The sequence below is a fragment of the Peromyscus californicus genome, unplaced genomic scaffold, assembly GCF_007827085.1.
Source record: "Peromyscus californicus insignis strain IS unplaced genomic scaffold, ASM782708v3 Scaffold_6__1_contigs__length_162567912, whole genome shotgun sequence".
In the NCBI taxonomy this organism is placed as follows: domain Eukaryota; kingdom Metazoa; phylum Chordata; class Mammalia; order Rodentia; family Cricetidae; genus Peromyscus; species Peromyscus californicus.
Window position 1 is genome coordinate 27,016,521 of NW_026294584.1, and position 17,202 is coordinate 27,033,722.

Genomic DNA, 17,202 nt, shown 5'->3' on the forward strand with positions numbered 1-17,202 from the left:
GTGACACATCATGATTCCAAGTAGGAAGTAGAGGACTGAGGCAAACACTCAAAGCTACTTACACTTTAAAGCATTTGCAAATTTGTAAACAAATGCTAGGAGGTTAAGATAAAGAGCAAGTCTCTCATCAGGTGGGGGAGCCTGAAACTGTGCATAAGAGTTCAAGCAGGTAACCTGGTAAACATCCTGATGGGGAACCACAAACAATAATATCAATTCTATTTTTCTAAAAATCACCACACATCAGATATGATTATGTTTGTACTAAGTGTTTATATGTACTCATACTATCACTGCACAAACGTATTTCAGGGTGAACGCAAAGCACCTTTCAATATGACTGAATTTTCTGTAGAAGCTTCCATCACTGATTGACTTGAACTACTTGAATCTATCCAGTCTGTCTGCATGAAGAAGGCAAATGTGAATTCTCTTGTGAGCAGTAAAATAATATGTAGAGACTCAAAGTATCACCACAATTTTCCATACTCAATAGACAATGTCCCATTAAATAATCATTAGGCATAGCAAGTAACAAGACCAACTGTCTCAAAGCCAGCAGAAGACAATGGAAACAAATGTTTGGCAGAAATAGATACCGGAGTTGTCAGACAAGAACATTAAAATAAATACAGTGAATATAATCGTGTAGTTAAATAACATGATAAAAAATTTATTAGAGACTTGGAAATAAAAATTTTATCATTATTCTGTAAATAATAAAATTATAATAACATGTAAGGGGGCTAGTGAGATGACGCAGTGGTTAAAAGTATTTGCTGATCTTCCGGAGGACCCATGTCTAGTTCTACATCGATTGGTTCACAATTGCTGTTACTCCAGCTGCAGAGGATTTGATGCCCTGTTCAGGCCCCTCCCCTGCAGGCACCTGAACACATGACACGCAGACATACATAAGTCAATTAATAAGAATTTTTAACTATAACTAGCACATGGTGAGTCTAAAAATATCACTATTATTGACAATCATTAAAATCTGTCGAAATGTGACTATTGTCATTCTCTTCCTAAATATATTTTAATTAAAATTTTTCATTAGCTAAGCTCCCTGAAAGTGTTTCCATCAATATACAGCTCACCACTATGCTGCCTTTCTTAAGCTACACAGGAAAGCACAGTTTCATATATATATATATGAATATGTGTGTGTGTGTGTGTGTGTGTGTGTGTGTGTGTGTGTGTGTGTGTGTGTGTAATCATTGAGAAATCTTACATTTCCAGGTGCATTAGAGTTAAGCACTGTTCATGATTATGTTGTATCCAGAAGGCTATATTATATCCAAAAGAGCTATAAAATGGTAAATGGAATATTACTTTATCCATGCCACTTTGTGTTTCTTTTTCATGTATATTGCTGAGCCTTGATGTATCATTGAATGAAAATCTAAAAGGCAATCAATTTTACCTTCCTAATTGTATCTTAAACCTCAAGTAATTGTATATACATCAGAAAATGCCTTTCAAAAGCAAAAGAATATATTTATTCACTTTTTAGCTAATAAATATGAAAACACACACAAACAAAATATATAAAATAAGTTATTCACTGCTGAATGTATTGTCAATTCAATAAATAAATGGATTATCTATTGATATGCTATTATGATTTTATTGCTGATACATGTACTACAAAGATAATTGACTTGCTACTTGTACAAAGAAAGTAATCTTCAATATCTATGATACTCTTTTAAACTATTAGGTATTTGTGTTTTTTTTATTGATTTCTATTGCTTTGTGTTTACAAGTCTTATTTTCTCAGTCAAATAATAAAAGCATATCTTCATCTTAAAAGACTCCTTTACTGTGTTTATAATTTCAAAAGTCATTTATCATCACATTTGGAGTTAAAAAGTAAAAGTTAAGAAAATGCTATAACTCATTGGTAGAACACTTGCCTAACATCATGAGACCCTGGTTTTGATTACCAGCATTTAGCATTAGAAAAAAAATCAGTACAAATACCAACAAAACTATTCCCTATTCCCTTCTTTAAAACGCACAGAGCTGAGCATGGTGGCACAAGCTTTTTCCCCAGCATTTTGGAGGCAGAGGCAAGTGGATCTCTAAGTTCAAGCCCAACTTTGTCTACAAAGTGAGTTCTAGGATAATCAGGGCTACAAGGAGAAATGTTTTTTTCAAAACAAACAAACCTAACATAGAATAGTAAAGTAAGCTGTACACCTCACAAGCTATGTGAATCTGTATAATATACGATATCTCTCTCTGCCCAAGTTGTCTTTTTTTTTTCAAAAACACAGAACCACATCATTTACTTTATAAGACAAAGATAAAAATAAAAAACTAAAATATAGAAAGTGCTTAAAGCAAGTTTAGAACTTACTAAGGATTGTATGATTGATGTCACTGCTCCTGTGGTGATTGCTATCCTCTTAATTATGTTTACGTCCTATACTCAGGATATATTACAATCCTTTATTTAGTGGTGAAATAGTCACCTAGTTTAAAACCTTTCCTTCATCCCTAGCACAATTTCCATTTCTTTCATAGTTAGCACTCTGCATAGCTCTGTCATTTTCAAATATATTTTAATTATGTATTTGACTAGTTAGTATTTACTTCTCTTACTCCTCTCTATAAGACACTTGGCTTGCCTAAGCCAATGATTTTGCCTTTCACAGTGTCTTCAATTTATTTGATGAACAGCTCTGTCAGCAATCTCCAAGACCTCCCCAGGTTCAGCAACTCACAAGGAGAGCTCAGCATATAGCTTCATTGAAGCTATGATTTATTGTGGCAAAAAGAAACAAAGCAAAACTTGAAAGGTCCAAGGTGTATGGAATGAAAATTAGAATTAACCAGGTGCACAAACCTGAGGGCCTTCTCTCTAGGGACTCACCCTGGGCATGATTTTCCATCCTGGGTAGAAGTGTCATCTACCAGGGAAGCTCATTAGAGCTTCAGTGTCCTGGGTTTTCACTGGGGGGTTGGTCAAGTGGGCATTCTGCCTAACCTATAGCAAAATTTTGTGCTCACATATAAAAGCAGGTGCCTGGCATAAACCTTAGTCTTTGTATAAACGGTCTATGTAAGCATAGTGAGCCATAAGGCTCTTACATCACTGTAAGTTTCCAGACATATTTGACAAGGACTAATTGTGCAAACAGGCCTTTCTTTTTGCACAAGAGCCTATCACAGAAAGTATTCAAAAATAATTTGTATCAATTAGACTAAATGGTATAAGCTATCCAATGAAACAATGTTAGTGAAATAAGTGAGACTCAAATACATAACTCATAATGCAGCCATAATGTTAGATGAATAGCTAAGGATTCACTTAACTAATATTGACCTGAGAACTAACACTAAAATATACACTATGCTAGTTATTTAGAATGCAAAAATGTCAAAATACACACACACACTAAACAACAGAACATGTGGTTATTATAATAGAATAAAGCAATATTGATCAAAAGGTACAAAGTTGCAGTGTAGATTGTGACTACACTAATGGCTGACTGCAATTAATAATGTGTAACTAAACACTGGAAATCTCCTAAGAGACTTCAGATGCTTTTGACCTTTACCTTTCCCAAAAAACAAGGCCCTATTGTGAGGATATTGATAAGTTAGTTTGCTTGACTCTGGTAATAATTTTCACCATTATAACCAAAACATTTTGTGCATCGTAAATGTGTACAATAAAAAGGGAAGTAAAAACGAGTGAGTTTAATATAAGACTTATCTAATACTTTTAATATTTTTAATATTTTTGTTTTAGTTTTCAAAAACAAAAGGCAAAAATTAAGGACTCTCCATATAAACAAACAAATAAACAAAATTCTGCCACCAGGCCAAAAGGCTATGAATTATTAGTATCAAATGTAAAAGGTATGTTTAGCCTGGGAGATATTCTCAACACTACCATTGAAACTGGAGCTGTACATGTTCTGATCCTACAACATGGAAAGATGAGAAGGAATCCATTATCTTTCTCCAAACACCATGTTCAAAAGAGATTCGGGCCTACTGAACTAGAAATCTATTTTAAAAAATCAAAGCACCAGATGCCAATCTTGAAGCAGTGAAATTGAGAAGAATGAATTATTACAAATCTAAAAAAATAATTTTACAAAATAGATTAGAAAAAGGAAGATTCATCACCAGAAACCACAATGAAACAACCATGTTTGAAATACACCTTGACATAATAATGACTATGTATGACAAAACCATAGCCAACACTATCTTAAATGGAGAAAATCTCAAAACAATTCTATTAAAATCAAGAGCCAGATATGGATGTCTACTATGCCCACTCATTTTTAATATAGTGCTGGAAGCACTAACCAGAGCAATAAGGTGAGAGAAAGAAACTAAAGGGACACCAATAGGAAAAGAAGAAGCAAAATCATTCATATTTGCAGATGCTCTTACATTATGCACAAGATCTCAAAATTCCCCAGAAAAGTTCTACAAATAACCAATAATTTTAGCAAAGCGGCAGAGTGCAAAATCAACTTACTTACAAAAATCACTAGCCTTTGCTGTGGATATCGCTCTGTATAAATAAAATGCTGATTGGCCAGTAGCCAGGCAGGAAGTATAGGGGGGACAAGAAGAGAAGAGAATTCTCGGAACAGGAAGGCTGAGTCAGAAGACACTACCAGCCACCACCATGAATACCAACATGTAAGATACTGATAAGCCACAAGCCACATGGCAACTTATAGATTAATAGAAATGGGTTAATTTAAGATGTAAAAAACTAGATAGATAGAAGCCTGAGCCATTAGGCCAAAAAGTTTAAATAATATAAGCGTCTGTGTGTTATTTTATAAGTGGGCTATGGGACTGCCGGGGACTTGGCGGGACCTGGAGAGAAAAACTCTAGCTACAAATGGTGCCCAACGTGGAGCAAGAGTTTCTGCCTAAAGCCTAAAAAAAAAAAAAAGATTCTAAAACAGAGCTAAAAACAGCTTCCGAGTTGTCTCTCTCAAGTTAGCAGTAGCCTGCAGGTTTGAGCTACTATGGCATGTGCGTTTGACCGGCAGTATGGCAGAAATGAAGTGTCTACATGTGGCACATTATGCTGTGTGGTAGATTTAGTCTTTACTAGTACAAAAAAGAAAAAAAAAACAGATTTCTGGGCTATACGCTGCTTTGATAGAGGCATAGAACCACTGTTTCTAAGAGTTGGTGGCTCCCAGAGCTGGCGATAAACATACCACCACCACGTTGGGAAGCTGAGGTGGGAGGAGCCACCAGCCAAAGCTACTATTTTAGCCCTAGTAATGCTACAGTTTAAAACAATAGATTCACAATAAAACAGATTCAGATAAAACAATACTTTAAATGCTTTACAATATGTGTAAAAATGTACGTAGACTTAAAAGAGGAAAAAAATATATATAGTTATATAAAAAATAGTTTTTAAAAATAAAGTCTTTAAAGAGACAACATAGGTAATATAAAAAGTAAGCCATGTAAAGATGGATATTACACAGAGAATCTGGATTGTGTTGTCTTTGGGATTTTTAACTACAGAAAAACATTTGATCATAAAAGCTGTTGAGTTATGCCAAAATGTATATTTTAAAGGTACCTTGACTTCAAAATTTGGATATAAGGATATGTTGCTTTGGAAAGGAGACTCTGCTTTTGTTCCCACAGAAAGCCAGAGGCTATGGGTTTGTTCCAGATTAAGATACATCAGGTTTGACCAGCCAAGACCCCTAAAAGGTCTCTGATGATACCACGGCCCAGATGATCCAATATCCAGAATGATTTCAAGGCAACTGGCTCAAACAATATACCATCACGGACTACTCCATAATCCTAAAATTTTCTTTGTGTCCCCATAAGATATAGAGCCCCCTACAACAGAAAGTAATGAGAAAAGCTATGCCCAAATTCCCAAATATACCAAGCTGGCTTTGGAGATGGAATTGGCTCACTTCTTCTCTAAACCCAAACATATTACTAAAAAAAGGCTAAGAGATTCTTGTGTCCCATATCAAAAGAGCCCTCTGGTGTGGGACAGAGAAAAATCAACATTTTTATTTAAATCAGGTTGATTATAAGTACAATCTCTTTCTAAAGAAAAAAAGGGATATGATATAGATATGATAGCATGAAAGGGTAGATTAATGAACCTACTTTTAAAGAGCAACAACTTGTTTAAAATGTTTTACATTGCTATGGATTTTAGTTTACTGATACAAATTTAAAGTTAATTTTGTTATACTGTATGTATATTTTTACTCTTGTTTAAGGTATTATGTTTGTACAGCTCATTTAAAATTGTAATAGATAATTAAAAAATAGATTAATAATTAGTCATCTATGATAATCATACTTGTAGCCATGTTAGTTAAATTTTCTAGGTATACATAGATATATTTCAGATAGATAGGTAATCTTCAAACACTTCAAAGACCTACAAAATATGGCATTTAAAATGTTTTAAAATTTTAAACTTTCTGGACAGTGAGACATGTCTGCTTCTGGCAGCACCAATTTACTTCAGAGAGGAGGATAGACATCAAAGACACTCCATATGGAGTTTATCTGCTTCTTGACAATAATAGCCATTTGGACAAGAAACTGTTCTTGCCTGGACTGCTTAAAAAGTGTATTGAATAGACATGCAGGACCCATAGGAAGGTGACTACTGAACTTTGCTTGGCAAAATGGTCCTTTAGGTTCCTGCTTTGCAGAGGAAACTGCCAGACATTCTACAGGACACAGAGAAAAGGCTTAGACTGAGAGACTCTAAGCCTGTGGGCTAAATACAGATGCCCCAACTTTACAAAAGAACTTTGGATGACTGTCCAGGCTGCCAGTTGTCTCTGTCTACTCTCGCAAGACTCTCGAAAGTTGTTTGCAATCCTTCTCTCATTTCTCATGTAATATATATCTTTCTGAGGTCTTTGATGTAGTTAAAGACTAGATAGTTAAAATTTTCCTTAGTTATGATAAAGGATAAGTTAGATATAAAATCTTAGACTCACAAATATAGGATAGATAGGATATCTTCTTTAATTTTGCCAAATACAAATAGACTAGATATTATAAATAGACTAGATATTGTAACTGTAATTCTTGATTGATAATTGTTTTGTTATATGTAATTTTACTATGTGAAAGTTAAAACCTTCCTTTTTAAAAACAAGTGAGGGGAAGTGCTGTGGGTATCACTCTGTATAAATAAAATGCTGATTGGCCAGTAGCCAGGCAGGAAGTATAGGCAGGACATGCAGAGAAGAGAATTCTGGGAACATAAAGGCTGAGTCAGAAGATGCTACCAGCCACCACCATGAGGACCAACATGTAAGATACTGGTAAGCCACAAGCCAAGTGGCAACTTATAGATTAATAGAAATGGGTTAACTTAAGATGTAAAAACTAGATAGCTAGAAGCCTGAGCCATTAGGCCAAACAGTTTAAATAATGTAAGCATCTGTGTGTTTATTTTATAAGTGGGCTCTGGGACTGCCGGGGCTTGGCGGGACCTGGAGAGAAAAACTCTAGCTACAAGCCTTTCTCTACACCAGCAACAAACACACTGAGAAAGGCATCATGGATGCACTATCATTTGCATTAAAGATAATAAATACTTAGGAATAACCCTAACCAAGGAGATGAAAGACCTCTACAATGAAAATCCATAAAATTCACGTGGAACTGGAAAAGATTTCAGACAGCCAAACTAATCCTTAGCAAATGGAAAAAAACTGGAGAGACATCCAGATTTCAGCACAGAGCTATAATAATAAAAACAATATGGTACTGTCACAAAAACAGACATGCAGCCAGTCCAATGGGATAAAATAAGAGACCCACACGTGATTTCACAAAACTAATGTCATCTGATATTTGACAACTGGTCACAATGCAAAGATAAGTAGATTGTGGCCCATCCAGCCCCAATGAATATATCTGCATGTAGCATAGCTCCTGTATTTGTGACTCAGGGAACATTGGGAAGGGAGACTGACAGATTGTAAGAGCCGGAATGCCAGGAAGTCAGCTGTGAGACTGCCTCTCTTAGGAAGTGATGCACAACAAGACTTGAATAACATCAATTGACATGCTAACATGGAAGGGGCAAAATTTCATGAGGTCCTACATCTAGACAATGAACTATAGGCAACAAATGACTGCTGAAAGAGAGAGAATTAGCCTCTCATAGGAACAAGCCCCCTGCCCCAATTGGTTGTCTAATACAAAGTTGTTAGTCTTGAAACATACACACACACACACACACACACACACACACACACACACACACACACCAACCAACAATAAAAGCTGACTCAGCAAATTTTATTTATAAATTTCTCCATATATATGCACATAACAATAACAAAGAAAAAGAGGCTATCAACTTGAGGGGGTAAGGCATGGAAGGGGTTGGAGGAGGAAGAAAAAAATCAAACACACACAGACATATGGCAAGAAACTAGAACCAGGCAAATATTGTCCTTTATAAAATAACCTAAAGGCAAGCGCTCCAAGATTCCACCCTATGAGATAAGTTAAGTTTATATAAGAAAAGCCATCACACAAGGCTTTCAGGGATTGGGTAAAGAGAAAATAGGAAGCTTGTGTTCAGGTTTGAAGCATTAGTTATGTAAGTTTCATGGTTATAAGGATCTGTCGAACAACACTGTATCTACAAGTAATAATTCTGTGCTTTACACTTGAAATTAGATAAGAGAGTAACTTCCATACTGCATGATCTTCAGTTATTATGAGAGAAAAATAAATTTAATTAGAAGGATGGGAAGAATGAGACATGAAGGGGCTGTGAATTTGAAAGAGAATCAGCAATACCAAATACTATGGGGAAGCAAGAGTGCAGAGTGGGACTAGCTGGACAGCATGGAATCCAGGGCAGAGATGAAGAATGCAGTTAGAAATACAGTAGTCACTCTTTCCACCATGACAAGTAGATGAAAGTACAATGTGGAAGAACTTCCTGTTGTTCAGGTAAGAACTAAGAACTGCTTTGTAAGAGAGCTCATTTCCAACGTAACTAAGAGACATGGCCTTATGTGCTTAGAAGCAGGACAGTTGGACTGAGAAAAATTATGAACATTGCATCAAGAGAATTGAGATAAATGGTGGTGAAAAATAGAGTAGCAGACGTTGCAAAAAAAGGAGAGAGAGAGAGAGAGAGAGAGAGAGAGAGAGAGAGAGAGAGAGAGAGAGATCAGACTTGAGGCCCTGAGTGGTGGTCCAGTGATGGTACACAGACACACAAGCCAGAAAAATATACACACATAAAGCAAAATAAATAAATAAATAAATAATAAATCCTTACAAAAGAATCTACTGCATAATGCTTCATAAAAATAATGTGGGAAAACACTGTGTTTATAGTTGGCTTTGTTTGAAAAACAGAAATATGTGAAACAGAAAATTGTGAGAAATTTGTTTCAGTTTCAGTATTTATTAGCAACTTGTCTAGTTGGCATTATATATTTTTAGATTTAGCCATTTTGGAATTATATAGTACTCATACTAATTAATTTATGATACTACCGACAGAAACACACAAGTGTTCATTTTATACCGAAATGGAATTCATGAGAACAGCTGCTTGCTTTTTCAATTGAATTAGATCTCCAAGTAACTTTCACAACTAAAGGGTTTCATAAAATCTACAAATGGCTTTTATCTGGAAGAAAACGTCAAATAATTTTAAATTGGAAGATACTAGAGAAGAAAATAATCTATACAGAAATTCTGTCAGATCAGAAAATGGATTATCCTAGAGCTCTTGAATTTCCATCATTATGTTATCACAAGGATTTAGTGAAACTAAATCATTACCACATTTTGATCCTATCACACTGATTATTTAGACTTTACTAGAGTTGGGAATTGCTTTCCTTTTCAACAGCTGGAACTAAACAGGTCTAGTTCCCACTTGTTTTCCTTCCTCTGACTTTGTTCCTCTCTTTCCCACCCTTTCTATGCTTTATCATGACAGAGAAGAAACAGACTTGAAGAGCAGATACATTGTTATTCTGTAGCTGTCTGTTTTTCACAGCCTAATACAGTGTTTCTAACAAAAGGTGGAGTTGCAAGTGTTACATAGTGACTTTGTGCTTCTTGTATGAATATTATTTAGTTCAGATTATTTAGGTTGAGAGATCTTTATTGAAATAAATGTCAAAGAAAAAGTACTAATATTTTTGAAAAGCAAGTGGAAGCTCTTTTCCTATGTAAAGAAAGGAAATTATAGAAAATGTGATCAAGGGAAATGGATGGACTTATTTTCAAGGTAAATGTCTCCTCTGCTTTCAGTCACTATCAGATGTGGTAAACAGATCTCTGTAAAGGTCACTTGGGAGACTTTGCTTTGTTGCTTTGTATTGTAACATTTATGGTCAACTTTAAGAACAAACACACCACTGGAAAAGGAGTTCTTACCTATTTTGAGTATTTATGAGTTTCAGAACCAGTGGCTACAAAGTTTGACATGAATTTCAGTTTAAAAAAACTATTTGTCTATTTTCTTCATTTAAAGAAAATATAACCCTGTGACTGGAGGCATCATTTCAGACTGACTCTATAGCAGTCATAGCTCTGATAAAGAAATCAAAATTATGTCCTTAAAAAAATCAAAACTAGGCCACTATGAACATGATTGAACAACTGTCCCTGTGGTAGGATGAAGTGTCTGTTGTGTATATGCTCAAGAGTGGTATAGCTGGCTCTTCAAGTAGATCGATTCCCAGTTTTCTGGGGAACCACCATATTTGATTTCCATAGTGGCTGTATAAGTTTGCACTCCCAGGAGCAATGGAGGAGTGTTACCCTTGCTCCTCATCTTATCCAGCATGAGCTGTCACTTGTGTTTTTGATCTTAGCCAGTCTGAGAGGTATAAGATGGAATCTCAGAGTCATTTTGATTTGCAGTTCCCTGATAGCTAAGAATGTTTAACATTTCTTTAAATGCTTCTAGGCCGTTTGAGATTCCTCTGTTGAAATTTCTCTGTTTAGATCTGTGCTCCATTTTCAAATTAGATTATTTGATTTGTTAATGTCTAGTTTCTTGATTTCTTTATATATTTGGATATTAGCCCTCTGTCAGATGTGGGTTTGGTGAAAATCTTTTCCCATTCTGCAGGCTACCATTGTTCTAATGATAGTGTCCTTTGCCTTACAGAAGTTTTTCAGTTTCATGAGGTCCCATTTATTATTTGTTGATCTTACTGCCTGCACCATAAGTATTCTGTTCTGTCTCCTGTGCCAATACATTCAAGGCTTCACTTTGTCTTCTATTAGGTTCAGTGTATCTTGTTTTACATTGAAATCTTTGTTCTACTTGGACTTGAGTTTTGTGCAAGGTGATAGCTATGTATCTTCTGCATTCTTCTACATGTGGACCCCCAGTTAGATCAGCACCATTTGTTGAAAGTGCTATCATTTTCCATTGTGTCTTTCTGGCTTCTTTATTTTAAAAAATCAGGTGTCCATAGGTCTGTGGATTTATATCTGGGTCTTTGATTTGATCTACCTGTCTGTTTTTATGACAATACCATGCAGTTTTCATTACTAAAGCTCTATAGTAGAGCTTGAGGTCAGGGATGGTGATACCTCTGGAGGTTCTTTTATTTTATAAGGTTGCTTTAGCTATACTGCGGTTTTTGTTTTTCCATATGAAATTGAGTCTTTTCCTTTCAACGTCTGTAAAGAACTGTGTCAGAATTTTGATGGGGATTGTGTTGAATTTGTAGATTGCTTTTGTTAAGATTGCCATTTTTACTATGTTGATCCTACTGATACATGAGCAAAGGCGATCTTTCCATCTTCTGATATCTTCAATTTCTTTCTTCAAGGACTTGAAGTTTTTGTTATACAAGTCTTTTACTTACTTGGTTAGAGTTACCCCAAGATATTTTATGCTATTTGTGGCTATTGTGAAGGGTGTTGGTTCCATGATTGCATTATCAGCCTATTTGTCCTTTGTATTTAGGAGGGTCAGTGACTTTTGAGTTAATCTTGTATCCAGCCACTTTACTGAAGGTATTTATCAGCTGTAGGAGTTCCTTGGTAAAATTTATGGGGCTGCTTATATATCATACCATATCATCATATCATATTATCTGAAAGTAACTATACTTTGATTTCTTCCTTTCCAGTTTGTATGCCTTTGATTTCCTTCAATTGTCTTTATTGCTCTAGCTAGAACTTTAAGTACTATATTGTATAGATATGGAGAAAATAGACAGCCATGTCTTGCTACTGATTTTAGTGGCATTGCTTTGAGTTTCTTTCTGTTTAATTTTATGTTGGTTATAGGCTTGCTGTAAATTGCCTTTATTATATTTAGGAATGTTCCTTGTATTCCTAATCTCTCCAAGACTTTTATCAAGAAGAGGTGTTGGATTTCTGTCAAAAGCTTTTCCAACATCTAATAGGATGATTATATGGATTTTATGATGGATTACATTGATGTATTTTCATATGTTGAACCACCCCTGAATCTCTGGGATGAAGTCTGCTTGATCATGGTGGATGATCTTTTTGATATGTTCTTGGATTGAGTTTGTGAGTATTTTATTGTATATTTGTTCATCAGTGTTCATGAGGGAAATTGGTCTGTAATTCTCTTTCTTTGTTGGATCTTTGTGTGGTTTGGGTATCAGGGTGGCTTTGGCTTCATAAAGTGAATTTGGCAATCTTCTTTCTGTTTCTAGTTTGTGGAATAATTTGAAGATGATTGGTATTAGCTCTTCTTTGAACATCTGGTACAATTCTGTGCTAAAACCATCTGACCCTGGGCTTTGATTGGGTGAGAGACTTTTAAAGACTGCTTCTATTTCCTCAGGTGTAATAAATCTATTTAAATTGCTTATCTTATCTTGATTTAACTTTGGTAAGTGGTATCTATCCAAAAATACCCATTTCTTTTAGATTTTTCAATTGTGTGGAGTACACATTTATTTTTTAAAGAAAATATTTTTATTAATTTTACATGCCAACCACAGATCCTCCTCTCATCCCTCCTCCCACTCCCAAGAGAGCCTATGCCCCAACCCTCCACCTACTCCCTCCTCTGAAAGGGTAAGGCCTCCCATGGGGAGTCAGCAAAGCTTGGTACCAAGTCTGTCCCCACTGCATCAAGGCTGAGCAAAGCATCCCACCATGGGTAATGAGCTCCAAAAAGCCAGCTCATGTACCAGGGATAGATTGTGATCCCACTGCCGGGGGCCCTTCGAGCAGACTAAGCTACACAACGGTCTCCCATATGCAGAGGGCCTAGTCCAGTTCAATGTAGGCTCCACAGCTGTTGGTTTAAAGTTGATGAGTTCCCACGAGCTTGGTTCAGTTGTCTCTGTAGATTTTCCCATCATGATCTTGACCTCTCCTCCTTGCTCATATAATCCCTCTTCCCTTTCTTCATTGGACTTCTGGAGTTCTGCCTGGTGCTTGGCTGTGGACCTTTGCATCTGCTTTCATCAGTTACTGGATGGAAATACAGGTTTTTAAAATGTGACCTAATGATTCTTTGGATTTCCTCCATATCTGTTGATAATGCCCCCTCCCACATTTTCATTTGTGATTTTGTTGATTTGGGTATTTTCTCTGTGTCTTTTAGTTAGTTTGGATAAGGGTTTGTCTATCTTGTTGATTTCCTCAAACGACCAACTGTTTGTTTCATTGATTCTTTTTACTGTTCTCTTTGTTGGTATTTTATTGATTTCAGCCCTCAGTTTATTTCCTTCTGTCTGTTCCTCTAGGGTGTGTTTGCTTCTTTTTGTTCTAGAACTTTCAGGTGAGCTGTTTAGTTGCTAGAATGAGATCTCTTCAACTTCTTTTTGTAGGCACTTAGTGCTATGAACATTACTTTTAGCAATACTTTCATTGTGTTCTATAAGTTGGGGTATGGTGTGCACTCATTTTCATTGAATTCTAAGAAGTCTTTGGTTTTTTTTTTTTATTTCTGTCTTGATGCATTAGTAATTCAGTAGAGAGTTCTTCAGTTTCCATCAGTTTGTAGGTTTTGTATTGTTTCTGTTGCTGTTGAAATCCAGCTTTAATCCAATAGGACTCAGGGGGTTATTTCAATTTTCTTGAATCTGTTGAGGTGAGTATGTGGTCAGTTTTGGAGATAGGTCCTTGAGGTACAGAGAAGATGTTTTGTGTTTGGTTCTTTTGTGCTTGGTTGAAATGTTCTGTAGATATCTGCTATGTCCATTTGAATCATAATGTCTGTTAGTTCCAGTATTTCTCTGTTTAGTTTTTGTCTGGATGCTCTGACCATTGCTGAGGGTTGGATATTGAAGTTTCCCACTATCAGTGTATGAGGGTCAATATGTGGTTTAAGCTATACTAGTGTTTGTTTTACAAATGTGTTTGAGGAATATATGTTAAGAACCGAAAGACCATCTTGTTGGATTTTTCCTTTGATGAGTATGAAGTATCCTTCCCCATCTCTTTTGATTAATTTTGGTTTGAAGTATATTTTGTTAGATATTAGATTGGCCATACCAGCTTGTTTATTGGATCTATTTGCTTGGAAAATCTTTTTCTATCCTTTTACTCTGAGGTCATGCCTATATTTGATGTTAAGGTGTGTTTCTTATAAGCGGCAGAATAAATTTTGTTTTCTCATCCATCTTTTTAATGGAAAATTGAGTCCATTGATGCAGAGAGATATTCATGACTAATGATTGTTCATTCTTGTTATCTTATTGGTGGTGGTGCTAGTGGTGATGATGTGTGTGTCTGTCTGTCTGTCTCTGTGTGTGTATGTTTCCCTTCTTTTGGTTTTGCTTGTGTAAGATTATATGTTTCCTTTGTTTTCATGGGTTTTCCTTCTAGTACCATCTGTAGGGATGGATTTGTAGACAAATATTGCTTGAATTTGACATTATCATGGAATATCTTGTTTTCTCCATCTGGGATTACTGAAAGTTTTGCTGGGTATGGTAGTCTGAGGTGGCATTTGTGGTCTCTTATAGTCTGCAGGACATCAGTCCAGGCCCTTCTAGCTTTTAGGGTCTCTACTGAGAAGTCAGGTGTGATTCTAATAGGTCTACCTTTGTATGCTGTTTACTCTTTTCCCTTGCAGTTTTAACATTTTTCCTTTGTTCTGTATGTTTAGTGTTTTGATTGTTATATGGTAATGGGACTTTCTTTTCTTATCCAAGCTATTTGGTGTTCTGTAAGCTTCTTGTACCTTTATAGGTTAGGTCCTTCTTTAGGTTAGGAAATTTTTCTTCTATGATTTTGTTGAAAATATTTTATGGGCCTTTGAGCTAGGATTCTTCTCCTTCTTCTATTCGTATTATTCTTAGGTTTAGTCTTTCATAGTATCTCAGATTTCTTGAATGTTTTTGTCAGGAAATTTTAGATTTTACATTTTATTTTACTGATGTATCTATTTCTTCTATAGTATCTTCAATGCTTGAGATTCTCTCTTCCATCTCTTATATTCTGTCCATGATGGTTGTTTATGTAGTTCCTGATCACTTACCTAGATTTTCATTTTCCAGAAATCTGTTGGCGTTCTCTTTCTTGCTTCTATTTACATTTTCATGTTTTGGGCAGTTTTATTAATTTCCTTCAATTGTATGTTTTTTTCCTTGGCTTCTTTAAGGGATTTATTCATTTTCTCCATTTATTGTTTGTCTTATCCTAGATTTCCTTAAGGGATTTATTCACTTCTTCTTTAAGAACCTCTCTTGTCTTCATAAAGTTGGTTTTAAGATTGTTTCCTTGTGCTTTAGCTATGCTGAAATATTCAGGACCTGCTATAGTAAGATAGCTGGACTCTGGTGGTGACATAGTGTCCTGGCTGTTCTTGGTTACGTTCTTATGCTGTTATTTAGACATTAGGGTTGGAGTGATTTATAGCAGGTTTTCTTTTGGGCCACCAACAAATTCCCAAATCATGACACAGACATTTTTAATTAGTAATGCTAGACCTTATTTTATGCTTGTCCCACCAGTTCTTATAACTTGATTTAACCTATTTCTCCTCATCTACATTTTGCCTTGGGGTTTTTTAAGCTTTCTTTCATTCTGTATGTACGACTCTGTGTCTGGCTGGATGGTAGCTGTCTGGCTGTGGCCCTTTCTTTCCCCATCGTTATCTCTTCTCTCTTTCTCTTCTCCCTCTTGAGCCTAGATTCTTATTCTCTCTGCCTGTCAGCCCTGCCTATCCCCCTACTGACTAGCTGTTGGCCATTCAGCTTTTTATTAGACCAGTCAGGTGCATTAGGCTGGCAAAGTAAAACAGCAATACATCTTTACATAATTAAATAAATGCAGCATAAACAAATTTAACACCTTTGCCTAGTTAAACAAATGCAACACAAACAAATGCAATACACCTTTACAAAGTTAAAGTAATATTCTACAACATAAACAAATGTAGCACATCTTTACATAGTTAAAGAAATATTCCACAACAGTGATTATTGGTCTAGGTGTTAATTTCTGAATTTGTCTTTGTTGGAGGGGTGTTTTGTTCCTTGGTTTCTGTTTCCTCTCTGGTCTCCTTGCCTGTGTGTCCTGTGGTTGAGTAGGGGTTCTGCACCTGAGTTGGGGACTGGAGTTCTGGAGGCTGGTGTGACCTTTGTTCTAGCAGGGAGTCTCTGACTGAGTTGGCTACCTGTTCCTCTGGCTGATATGGCTTGCACTTGAGCAGGGGATGTCTGCCTAAGTTGGGGGCAGGGACGAGGCAACAAGGGTTGGGGGTGGGGAGAGAAGGGATGGCAGTGGATTGGGTTTTTGGGAACCAAACTGAGGGTATGGGAGAGTCTAAAGCAGGGATTTTAACACTACACTGAAGAATTAGGTATTAAAGGAAAAGCTACTAACACATTTTATATGGTCATAGCATACTGGACTTTTATAATTGGAATTAATAGTTAAATAAAACTCTAGAAAAATCCTTCAACTAAAAATATATCAACATTGATATTCATTTTATTTCTATTGTTGATAGATGTAAAGACATTAAAATATAAAATCATAGCATGAGTAGAACATTTAAAAAATAGTAAGACTGACTTAGTGAAAAAAATAGAAGAAAAATGTGTGTATCTATGTACCTATACTGGCATGAACCAATACAATGGAACTTAGTGAGCAGGTTCACTTTCCAATTGCAATGTTAGGTAATCCCTAGGGATCCCTAAAATAGGCCTTAGGAAACTCAGTGTCTGTGTCTGTGAATCATCAATAAGT